The sequence below is a fragment of the Macaca nemestrina genome, chromosome 11 (genome assembly GCF_043159975.1).
Source record: "Macaca nemestrina isolate mMacNem1 chromosome 11, mMacNem.hap1, whole genome shotgun sequence".
Lineage (NCBI taxonomy): Eukaryota > Metazoa > Chordata > Mammalia > Primates > Cercopithecidae > Macaca > Macaca nemestrina.
This window is the reverse complement of record NC_092135.1, coordinates 70,970,102-70,982,781: the sequence shown is the minus strand read 5'-3', so window position 1 is coordinate 70,982,781 and position 12,680 is coordinate 70,970,102. Positions and strand designations below refer to the sequence as shown.

The 12,680-nt window shown below is 38.1% G+C and overlaps 1 protein-coding gene across 2 annotated transcripts in view; it reads right to left on the bottom strand.

Annotated features, from left to right (window-relative positions):
- MAP3K20 (mitogen-activated protein kinase kinase kinase 20) overlaps positions 1-12,680 on the bottom strand; it is a 193,917-nt gene that overhangs the window by 179,595 nt on the left and 1,642 nt on the right. The gene's annotated exons all lie outside the window — the stretch shown is intronic.

Sequence of the window (12,680 nt, the reverse complement as noted above, 5' to 3'; positions counted from 1 at the left end):
AGACACAAGAATTGCCTGAACCCAGGAGGCGGAGGTTGCAGTGAGCTGAGATGGTGCCACTGCACTCCAGCCTAGGCAAAGAGCAAAACTCCATCTCAAAAAAAAAAAAAAAGAAAGAAAGAAAGAAACACAATGACTAAATATAATTTATGATCACTGGATTCTGAATTAAAAAACTATAGAAAATATTATTAGGATATTAGGGAAATCTAAATATTAACTATACATTAGATGATATTAATTCATCCATGGCAAATAATGGTATTTTTGTTTTATAGATGGATGTCCTTGGATGTATTGCTTGGGAAATGCATGTAGACATTTTAAAGTATGATGTCTATAATTTACTTTAAAATGGTTCAGTCCTCATCCCTGTTCTCCGACACACACACCCAAAAAAGTACATGGGAATAGAGAGAGGGAGAGAGAAAGCAAGTGTGCCAAAATGTTAAGAACTAGCCCATCTAGGTGACAAGTATCTGGGCATTTTACTACTCTTTCCATTCTTCTGTTGAGGTTTTTTTTTTTTTTTTTTTTTTTCAAAATAAAAAGGTAGAAGGGGTTGGTTTGTATCCATATAAACTGGCAACATTTCTCCATAAAAAGCCTGGGACTCTGCTGAGTAAAGTGCACAGGCAGCTCAAAGATCTTAGCACGCAGCTGGCTAGCCATCCCATTTCAGGAAAATCAGGTCACTGAAGAATGCTCATTTCTCACACGAAGTCAAACGCTACTCTACTTTGGGGAGAAGGCGAGAAAGAGGAAAGGTTATTTGTTCATCCTCTAAAGTTTAGAAGATACACTCCACATAAAAATATGAGTGAAGGAAAGATCACAGTATCCAAATATAGTCTATAAACATATATGAATCAATAGTTTACATTACCAACATTTTGTAATTCCTATTTAGTTAAACACGGAAAAGAACAAAATTTGGATAAAATTTGGGGATGTTGCCAAGGTAGGTATATAGAGTATGCAAGCTAAAAAGTTTGTTCAACCAAATGTCAAACACCATTTGCAAGCATTACAGACACTAGGTTTACATTTTTGTTAATTATTTTTATAAAAGCATTACAATGAAATTGAACTACAAAACTTATCATAAGAAATAGAAGCTTCTTGCTTCCCCATTCCCCATACCCAATTCCCACTCTCTAGACACAACTAATTTCAACTCCTTTAGCATTTTCTTCTGGCACTGAACTCTGTATTTCTAAAGAATGTGCTTACATTACTATTTCTTGATTTTCCATTTCAGATATTATCTATTAACCTCTCCTGTGGAAGACAAGAATTTAGTTCTCATATATCACCCTCTACCTCCATGCATACAAACATGGCACACTTGCCCAAACCTCCCAGCTTCCAACCACACTGTTACATTTGGTTAATAGTGTTTACAGTAACCCAACAAAGTAAACATTACTCCCAGCAGTGCCATGGAGGATTCAATAATTACATTGCCTTTCTTGTATAACTTTTTGATTCTCTTAGAATTATTAGTTGCCCTGTTTTTGCTTTTTTACTGTTGTTTGTTTAGCTTTTTACACTCCTAACACATGCACCTCATTAATCTCTCCCAGAAGCTGCAAAACTTCTCTCAATAAAATTAAGACAAGTAATTTCTCTCTCTTTTTTTTTTTTACTCTTTGGTTCTATATATTTTTTAGAGACACTCCTTCTTGACCCTTCATCCTGATTCAGTCTGGCTGGAATGGTTGCTCTCTAGGCCTGACTTGGACTGGGACTCCTGTTGGCTACCATCCTAAGAATTTCCTTCATCTTTTTTGTCTGTGAGAACCTTGTCTTTGGATTTTCTGTCTTCCCTTTCTTGTTCTGTTCCCTTGTTTTGACAACACATATCTCTCATTAGCTACCTGAATAGAGCACACAGAATAGAATTTTGTGAGAATCTGTGTATCTTAAAATGTCTTGATTGGTAGCCTGGTTGGGCATACAATTCTAGGTAGGAAACAATTTTCCATATAATTTTGAAAGTATTACTTCATTTTCTCCTAGTTTCTAATGTGGCTACTGAGCAGTCGGATGTTACTGATTATTAACCATTTTTATATTATTTTTTCCTCTCTGAAAGCTTTTAGGATCCTCTATTGATCCCAGGAATCCTGAATTTTAATTGGATATGTTTAGGAATGAGTCTTTTTCATTCACTGGTAGGACACTCAGTGAACTCTTTCAATCTGTAACTCAAGTGTTCTAATTCCAGGAAAGTTTCTTGTGTTATTCATTTACCACTTATAGCCACTTTGACTTGATGTCATCTCATTTCCCATACACACGAAGAACTGCCTGCATTTCCCAATATACACTGACCTCTCACATCTCCACACTTCTACACAGACTAGTGTCTCTGCTTCAAACACTCTTCTCTGCCCAGTGAACTTCTATCCCCGACCACCTCTCTGAGTCTCCTGAGCACAGTTAAATGCTCCCTCTTCTGTGCCACAGCACCTTTCTTCACCCATTGATGTTTCCCACTTAATTCCCATCAGACTATAAATTCCCTAACGTCAAAACTCAGTTCTGTTTACATCTGGACCCTAGCACCTACTACACAGCCAGGTACACAGTTATGCAGCTTCTCCATTAAAAACGCATTTGTTGAATAGTGAGTAAATAGTTTCTGGTTATTCTTCCATTATACCTTTTGTAGCTGGAAAGATTTCAACCAAGTCATGTAAGACGTAAGGTGTGTAATTTTTACAAGTACCCCAGCGGGTTCTGAAGCAAATCCTGATGTGGAAATGCTGCCTAGGCTTCTTGGAAGACTGAGGAGAGTGTATTTGGGACCTCCGGTACTGGGTCCCTCTGAATTCCAGGGTCAGGGAAGAAGGAGGAGAGAAATTCTTTCCAAAACAAAGGTAGAGGTCTGAAGCAGGATAAGATCAATATGAATCCATCTAAGCCTTACGCTGCGGAACAAGCCCAGGGAATACGGATGAACTGAGGTAGGATCAGTCACAACTGACACTGACCTAAGGGTCACAGAAAAAGGCTGACCTCTGAGAAGCACACTTCTCCAGGATGTCACCACTTGACAGGAGGCAACTAGCCACATTCTTCACAGAATCACTGCTACTCTGTGATACACCGTGCCATGTGGGAACTGGCTATTTGTGAATGGAACTATCCAATTACTTGAATGTTTTATTGAAACCATAAAAAATTAAGTTCCAACTGAATACCAAAGAAACTAGTAATCTAGGGTGTATGAGTACAGGTTTAACTCCAGTGAGCTTGGCAAAGCATCATGGATGTAGCTGAAAAACTTGGTTGAGATTTCCACTCCCACATACGTGAAAGTTAGACCATATATACATATTTTTCCCCTTGAGTTTTCTCTCCTTTAAGAATCATTTTTCCAAGGGGATCAATTTATGACCAGAAGAATGAAAAATCTGAGTGGCTAGTTATTTATACATAGAGCATGTTAGGGAAGACTGCTACTTGATAAAATTATGTTCTAATTTTTCAAATGTATTCTGCACTGAGTGAATATACCAGAATTCAATAAAAAGTCATCTATATAAATTTATTTACAAGGTATATCAAGTCAAATCCAACATTTTCATCTCACTGTATTAAAATAATTGTTTTTGCCGGGTACAGTGGCTCACGCCTGTAATCCCAGCACTTCGGGAGGCCGAGACAGGTGGATCACTTGAGGTCAGGAGTTCGAGACCAGCCTGGCCAACATGGCGAAACCCTGTCTCTATTAAAAATGCAAAAATTAGCCAGGCATGGTGGTATGTGCCTGTAATCCCAGCTACTCAGGAGACTGAGGCAGGAGAATCACTTGAACCCGGGAGGCAGAGGTTACAGTGAGCTAAGATCGCGCCACTGCACTCCAGCCTGGACAACAGAGCAAGGCTCTGTCTCCAAAAAAAAAAAAAAAAAAAACAGAATTGCTTTTACAAAAAAGGCAATTTTGTAGCATTCTAACTGTTGTTTTATAAACTTTCAAAGCTGTTTTAAATGTTAAGTATCTACCACACAACACTGAAGGGTTAGAGCAGACATGTCACAAAAATCAAAGTAAAATAAGGCATCATAACTCTGTAAATGTTGAAAATCAATCATTTGGTGGTTGAATCCAATCATTTCACTATTTGAGTAGAATGTCAAAAAAATTTTAATTTAAAATTTTGCTTAAATTTCAAAAAAAATTTAACTATTAAATGGCTGAAAGCATATATAGCAGCATCAGCTAATTATCAAAAGTGGAACTATATGAAAATAGGAAATCTTAAAGAATTATTTTACTTTTTAAAGTTTTCAATCTTCTAGTCCAAAAAAGTAGACTTAAGTTTCTCTATTCACAGACCTATTTTGCTTGATTTTTTAGATCCATGTTGACCTCAAATAAGTCATTTATCTTTTCACTGTTACTTTTGCCCAGTTAAAAACAAAAATGACCCTATTATAGTTCTAACGTTAAAAAGCAAGGTTTTAGAATTAGATTGACATGAGTTTGAACTCTCCCTCCACCTCTCAGTAAGGTAACTTTAACAAATCACTTTCTCTCAGACTGTGGCTTTTCCAGATGCATAAATAAAACATTTCAGATCTTTTCCATTCAATGTCACAAAACTGACAGCCCCAAAGTTAGCAAGTTTGCACAGTATTTGACTTCATTGATACATATCACTTCCAAATAAGAGATATTTCAACAGGGAAGTAGCATGATTCAGGTGAAAGACCCCTACTAGAGAGATCTACCAGCAGATCTGTTAGTAGCTACTTGGGCAAGGCACCATGCCCCTCTGACCTCACTCTTCTCACTGGCAATAATATCAGTGCTGTGAAAGTGCACACATGAGCGCAGTGCCCAGCATACGGTATACATGCAATTAATGGAAATTATGGTTTTCTCATTCTTTTAATAACCCTTGATGTCATATTTAGCCATCTATTCTTTCAGCTTTTATGGTCAGGTATGCTCTCCTCAATAGCTTTCCTCTCCCCATCTTCAGAATTGTTTTATATTATAGCTCTTAGTTTTGCAAAGCAATTATTAATAAATAAATGTGCTATTGATCCCTAAATCCTTTTCCTCTCTGCATATGTTCTAATTCTTTCTCACTCCTCTGTTTAACTGCCATTTTTGTTTTTGGTGATTTCTGAAAGATCTTATTAGTTAAGTAATTATAATTTATTTTAAACTTTTTTTACAATGTGAATATTTAAATTGCTAAAACACAGTATTTTCTTTTTTGCACTTTTTGGATATCAGCATTGCTAAGATCTATTTATTCAATGATAGCACTCACTTTGGTAGGGTGCTGGAGCGTCCTCTCCTTCCCCGGTGACCACTAGCTTCTTTCAGACCTTATCGGCTGCATAGTCAATGGCCATCTAACCCAGGAAAGCTATCACCCGCTTATCCAATACCTGCAAGTGACGATTTTTTTAAGAAATTAAATCTACTTTGGCTGGGCACAGTGGCTCACACCTGCAATCCCAGCATTTTGGGAGGCCGAGGCTGGAGGATCACTTGAGCCTAGCCGGGCAACACAGGGAGATCTCATTTCTAAAAGTAAAAATAAAAATAAAAATCTACTTTATGAAAGGATTAACTTTACTAGAAAAAAGGTCTTTGAACTTTCTCTGGATGTTTCTATCTTGTGGTTTTATATGGGCCTGTATTTCTGAATTTAGATCCTTCCTCTTTTTCCTGTCCCTAATTCATACTTCCCTTTCCCCCTTCTTCAAAAAGTAAGGTTGCCAGTTTACTTTTTATACAATATAGGAAGAAAAACTTAACTTGTTTTATCATGACCTGGATATGACAAAAAAGATACTCTTTGAAAAGAGCTTTCAATATTCAGCAAATTATTTTGCCAAACTTGCTGCCTTGATATTTATGCTAATATTATTTCAGCCTCTTTAACAAAGATCAGTGAATAAATTAATAAAATGTGCTTTATCATCATGTGTATTAAAAGACCACCACTTAGAATCACTGTTCTGCAATTTTTGTTCCCCTGAGTCTTATCTTCAAAAAACTGAGGAAAGCTCTGGTTTAGTGTATTTATCCATAACACCAAGGTCAAAGAGTCAAAGATTCTATTCCTCAACAGGACTGCTGTTCTACTATTTTTTTTTTAATAACTAAAAAAGATAAAAGCTGACTGGGTACAGTGGCTCACACTTGTAATCCCAGCACTCTGGAAGGCTGAGGCAGGAGGATCGCTTGAGCCCAGGAGGTCGAGGCTGCAGTGAGCTATGACTCCAGCCTGGGTGACAGTGAGACTCTGTCTCAAAAAATAAAAAAATAAAAAAATAAGAGTTGAAGACTAGGTATATGAATAGAACCAACCAGTACTGTGTCTACCATAGATATTTCCCTTCTTCCTCCAAGACTGCTCCTAGAAAAATAGTTTATCTTTTAAAAAATATATATATATACTTTAAGTTCTAGGGTTACATATGCACAACGTGCAGGTTTGTTACATATGTATACATGTGCCATGCTGGTGTGCTGCACCCATTAACTTGTCATTTACATTAGGTATATCTCCTAATGCTATTCCTTCCCCCTCCCACCACCCCATGACAGACCCCAGTGTGTGATGTTCCCCATCCTGTGTCCAAGTCTTCTCATTGCTCAATTCCCACCTATGAGTGAGAACATGCAGTGTTTGTTTTTCTGTTCTTGTGATAGTTTGCTGAGAATGATGGTTTCCAGCTGCATCCATGTCCCTACAAAGGACATGAACTCATCTTTTTTTATGGCTGCATAGTATTCCATGGTGTATATGTGCCACATTTTCTTAATCCAGTCTATCACTGATGGACATTTGGGTTGATTTCTAGTCTTTGCTATCGTGAATAGTGCAGCAATAAACATATGTGTGCATGTGTCTTTATAGCAGCATTATTTATAATCCTTTGGGTATATATCCAGTAATGGGATGGCTGGGTCAAATGGAATTTCTAGTTCAAAATATAGTGTATCTTATACAGAGTAGGTTGGGTTCAGTAAATAGGACTTTAGGTATGGATATCTGAGAGAACTCAACTTTAAATAAGAATCTAAAAAATAGAATAGCCATTGTTTCATGTTTTCCCCCTCCTCTATCTTTACCATAAGAGTAATGTAACTCTCTAGTTAGAGCAATGGTAAGAATAAAAATAAGCTAAACATTCTTATTGAAATAAAGTAATTTAATATTTCAATTAATAAAAATCAACTTCCACAACACACTTCCTTACCAAAAACATTGTTACCAGAAGTAAAAGATGGGAGGCACAGGAATGTAGTTGGTTGGAGCACTTATGCCACAGAAATGCTGCGTGGAAACATGTCTGTGCTCAAACAGAAGCCCAACTAGGAAACATGAATTGGATACAACCTACGGCCACAGCATGGGCCGCTGCGTGGGCTTGCTGTGTTGAGTAACTGGGAGCTTCTTGTGGCATGAGGAGAATGGGGCCAGAGTTGAATAAAGTGAGGGTGCACGGAGAGCAGGGATTTCTAGGGCTTGGCTAGAAGAGGAATTCACAGGTGTCAGGACTGAGGATGGGGAGAAAGTCATAGCCCATGAGTACACAAGGCTCACTTCAATTCGCCACCTACCACCTATCCTGCTCCCACCCTAGGTCTTGCTGCTACTCAGCTCTTGTTTGTACCCCAAACTGTTTTCTGTCAAATAGAAAGTATATCAGACCATCCTGGCTGCTGACAGACAGGTACAGCTTTGGACTGAGTACCTGGAATGAACACTCCCTGAGAAGGGTGAATGCAAGGGTTAAAACATGGTAACCCCAACGTAAGATGGAGGGTGAAAGGAAAGGGGATGGTAAAACTAGGGAATACTAAGACCTTATATTATGTTTTGATGATCAAGAGGCAAGGCTATCTGTGGATGAAAGTTACAGAAAGAATTCCTTGTTCTTTGGGAGGCCAAAGTGGGAGTATCGCTTGAGGTCAGGCATTTAAGACCAACTTGGGCAGCATAGTGAGATTCCATCTCTACAAAAAATAAATAAATAAAAATTAGCCAGGTGTGGTGGTTCATTCCTGTAGTCCCTGCTACTTGAGAGTCTGAGGCGGGAGGATAGTTTGGGCCCAGGAGTTCAAGGTTGCCATAAGCTATGATTGTGCCACTGCACAAAGTGAGACCCTGTCTCAAAAAAAAAAAAAAAAAAGAGGATTTCTGGTTTAGAGTTGGCCAACAAGAAAATCTGCCACCCTCTTTAGTAGCCAGTGACCCACCACCAAGAGAGTTCAATGAGACGTGGGGTGTGGAGTGGGAGACTCGCATCAGCTAGGAAAGCAGAATGAATCCACTTTAAAACCCACTCCAACCCTGTGAGTTGATGACTAATCTACTATAAACTACAGACGGTCTCCTTCCTTTTCTGAGGGAGGCAGCTATGAACCCGACACCAAACATCATGGAGAAGCACAGTGAACCACATCAGTGATGGAAATAATGGAAATGATTTGGCCATCTTCTTCAATTTCTCCTCCCAAACTGGGTGGGAAGCTAAGAGCCACATTCCAGGTTTCTATCCTAAAACTTTCCTCTTCCTTCCCCTGCATTCCCAGAGCAAAGAGGTTTCTTTGTCTTGAAAGCCAGTGTATAATCACCTAACATCAAAACTCTTTGGATGATGATCTACCCTATTCTTTTATCAGCAAAATGGAATTGCACCACCCCATGCAGTATTGGGCTGCACAGCTTAATGGTGCAGGACTCTTTATTAGGACCAATCCCATGTTCCTCGTGTGCTTATTCCCATATGTGGTATTACACAGTATTGTGCAGGTGGTGATATGAATAAACAGCTGTCCTACAGCATCAATTTCACTTTAACACTATGGGGAATAAGCCAGGCAAGGAGGCACATACCCTTAACCCCAGCTACTGGGAAAGTTCAGGTGGGAGGATTGCTAGAGCACAGGAGTTCAAGGCCAGCCTGGACAACATAGCAAGACTCTCTTTCTAAAGAAAAAAAGATCTGGGGGAATAAATATGTATCTGTTTGTATCAATCTGTTCAATTTAAGTAAAACAGAGAAGGACAGAAGAGAATGCAAAATCCACATAAATTTTTAAGATTAAATACAAAATTTTAAAGCAAGTACTTGCTTGCATTGGGTTATCTGTGGCTATATGGACAAATTCTTGAAGGAAAACATTCATTTTTCCCCACAACAGAGTACTTTGGTAGAAAAGTTTAATAAGTAAAGATTTACTACATGATGTGCAGACAGAAGTTCTTTCCTTTTCTTTTTGGTTTTCTTAAATGGAAGCCCGGAGATGAATCCAGAAAGAACGGTGTTGGGCCTTGCTCAAAATCAGCTATAAGAATGGTTCCAAGTGGTTCTAAAGCATACTTTAGAAACCCTAAGCAGGAGAGTAGTTATGAAAACCTACCTACCCACTACATAAGTATGACTTGGGAACGGGACAGGGTACCAAAGGCAAGCCTTCGCTGGAAGAGCTGATTGTTATGGTAGGAATGAGCCCACCAAAATTCATGTTGAAATTTAATTACTTCGTTGCTAATGTAACAGTACTGGGAAGCAGAACCTTTAAGAGGTGATTAGGTCATAAATGGATTCTCACTGTTAGCCTGGGAGTAGGTTAATTACCTCAGGAGTTCACTTTTTCTCTTTGTCTTTCATGGCTTGCTTTCCCCTTCCACCCTTCCACAATGGGTGATTCTCGCCAGATGCCAGAGCCATGTTCCTGGACTTTCCAGGCTCCAGAACCATAAACCAAATAAATTACCCTTGTTCCTTGTAAATTACCCAGGCTGTGATAGACTGCTCTGGCAGCAGAAAACAGACTAGGGCAGTGGGCAAGCAGCTCTGTGTATAACTGGAAAAATGTGGTAAAACATCCTTCTTTACCACACCGATACAGTGGCTGAATTTTCATGCACTGTCACGAGCATTTCTATGTGCTTTCTCATAAAGTCATGCACCACATAACTATGTTTTAGTCAACAATGGACTGCATATATAACAGCGATCCCCTACGATTATAATAAAGCTGAAAAATTCCTATTGCTGAGTGATGGCACAGTTTTCTAACATCATAGCACAATGCATTACTCATGTGTTTGTGGTGACACTGGTGTAAACAAACTTATTACGCTGCCAGCTGTATAAAGGTATGGTACATACAATTATGTACAGTGCACAATGCTTGATAAGGACAATAAATGAGTGTTACTCATTTATGTATTTACTATACTTTTTAATCCTCATTTTAGAGTATACTCTTTCCACTTAAAAAAAAAAAAAGTTAACTGAGATAGGTCCTTCAGGAGGTATCCAGAAGAAGGCATTGTTATCATAGGAGATGGCAGTTCCATACACATTACCGCCCCTGAAGACCTTTCAGTGAGACAAGATGTGGAGGTAGAAAGCAGTGATATTGACGATCCTAACCCTGTGTGGGGCTAGGCTGATGTGTGTGTCTCTTAGTTTTTAACAAAGGTTAAGGAGCAAAACAATTTTTTAAATTTAAAAATAGAAAAAAAATCTGACAGACTAAGGATATCAACAATTTTTGTATAGCTGTACAATGTGTTTGTGTTTTAAGCTAAGTGTTATTTCAAAAGATTCAAAAAGTTAAAAAAAAAAAGTTTAAAGTTTATAAAGCAAAAAAGTTACAGCAAGCTAAGGTTAATTTATTATTGAAGAAAAATGTTTAAATAAATCTAGTAGAGCCTAAGTGTATAGTGTTTATGAAGTCTACAGTAGTGTACAGTGATGTCCTGGGCCTTCACATTCCCTCCCCACTCACTCACTGACTTGCCCAGAACAACTTCCAGTCCTGCAGGCTCCATTCATGGTAAGTGCCCCATACAGGTGTACCACTTTTTATCTTTGATACCGTATATTTTATACTGTATTTTTACTGTGCCTTTTCTATTTTTCGATAGAAATATTTATTATTGTGTTACAATTGCCTATTCAGTACAGTAGCATGCTGCATAGGTCTGTAGCCTAGCAGCAACAGGCTATCTCACACAGCCTACGTGTGTAGTAGGCTATAGCATCTAGGTTTGCGTAAGTGCACTCTGCAGTGTTTACACAACTACATCACCTAACAATGCAGTTCTCTCAGAACGTATACCCATCGTTAATGGACACATGACTGTACTTATCCTTAGAAGCAGGTACTACTGTCTCTAACTTATATGAGTGAGAAAACTGAGGATCAAGGGTATGAAAGTAGCTCAAGCCAACTACCTTACAGGTGATACAACTTGTGTCAAATTCAGGCCTGACTCCAAAGTCGTATCATTGTTTTCTACCATATCGTGACTTTTTGTTAATAACATTCTGCCTCCTCCTCCTAATTTGCCTTTTGTTTTCCCTATTTAAACTAACTCTTTTCTTATTACAGTAATTACTGGATTGCTTACCATCCACCTAAAGTTCAATTTGAGGCTTTAATTTCCTATTACAATTGAAGACACTGGGGTTAAGGTGTCAAATGTGTGGCTGCTTTGTTCTCACAGATTCTACTGTGCTGGGATTACTTAACAGCTATTAGGGTGTAATCGATGCTTCAGCTTTCCGTAGGAGGGTCTGACATAAGAGCATCCATGTATCCATCAAATCAAGCTAAGCTCTAGCATTCATAGTCCTCTTACCTTACCAGGTACAATTTTCTGGTCACAGCTGGAACTCTGCTTATTTGTGTCTACTGAGGCAAAGTTAATAGCTGCCAAAAGACTAGCCTAAATCTTCCTTGCAGTAAGACCAAAAGGGGCCTTAACTGTTCATATTACATTTAGATAGACAAGACACTCACCCTGTCAATCTGTCCTGGGTAGAATAAAATGGAAAACAAGTGATCTAAATTCATTTTTATTTCCAACGTCTCAGGATACAGACATAGAGCTATCTTATTCCAAGAAGCACTATATCCCTACAACACCTTTTTCCAGTTTAAGAAAAACAAACAAACAAACAAACAAAAAACATTGATTCATCTCTTCTGAATCTACCAATTTCTAAAATAAACTGTCCATTTTGCTCTTTCACTCCACACCAATAGCTTCACCTTACATCTGACTTCTTTTCATGAAACATCATTGTAATTTCTTCAGTGTTTTCTCTGATGACTGGATTATTCACTCCACACCCCTCATACCTCCTATTTATAATTTTGTAGCCCTATCGAAGTCAGTTTCACTGCTCATTCCTGATAGGCTCTGAGCCAATATATTGCCAATAACACTCACTCTTGTGCTAAGTTAAAATACACAGTGCAACTTGCCAAGTTTCCTTATTTGGCAAGAAGGCCCCTTAGTTCCCAAGATCTTTGACCATCCATTTTTAGATCCAAGTCCGCATGTTTAATATTTGGATATTTTTCTCTCTTTCCCTCTCTTTACTGTGTCCTTATATATTCCCTAAAAGAATAAGAAAAACAGATCAATCATTTATTTGCTTTTTTAGACAAGAAAGTCCTTGCAATTGCATCATGGTCATTTACTCTGGAATTATTATCACTAAATTTTTTTATTTAAACAACAATATTTTGCAGTTAAAAAACTCCCCCAAATAATCTCAAAAAGTTATAGGAGTTAAATTGTGAAAGATTAAAATAAACATTGCAGGGGTCCAAAAGACTATTTTTATCTTAATTCTCTATTCCCAAACTAAATTCGTATTCATTTACA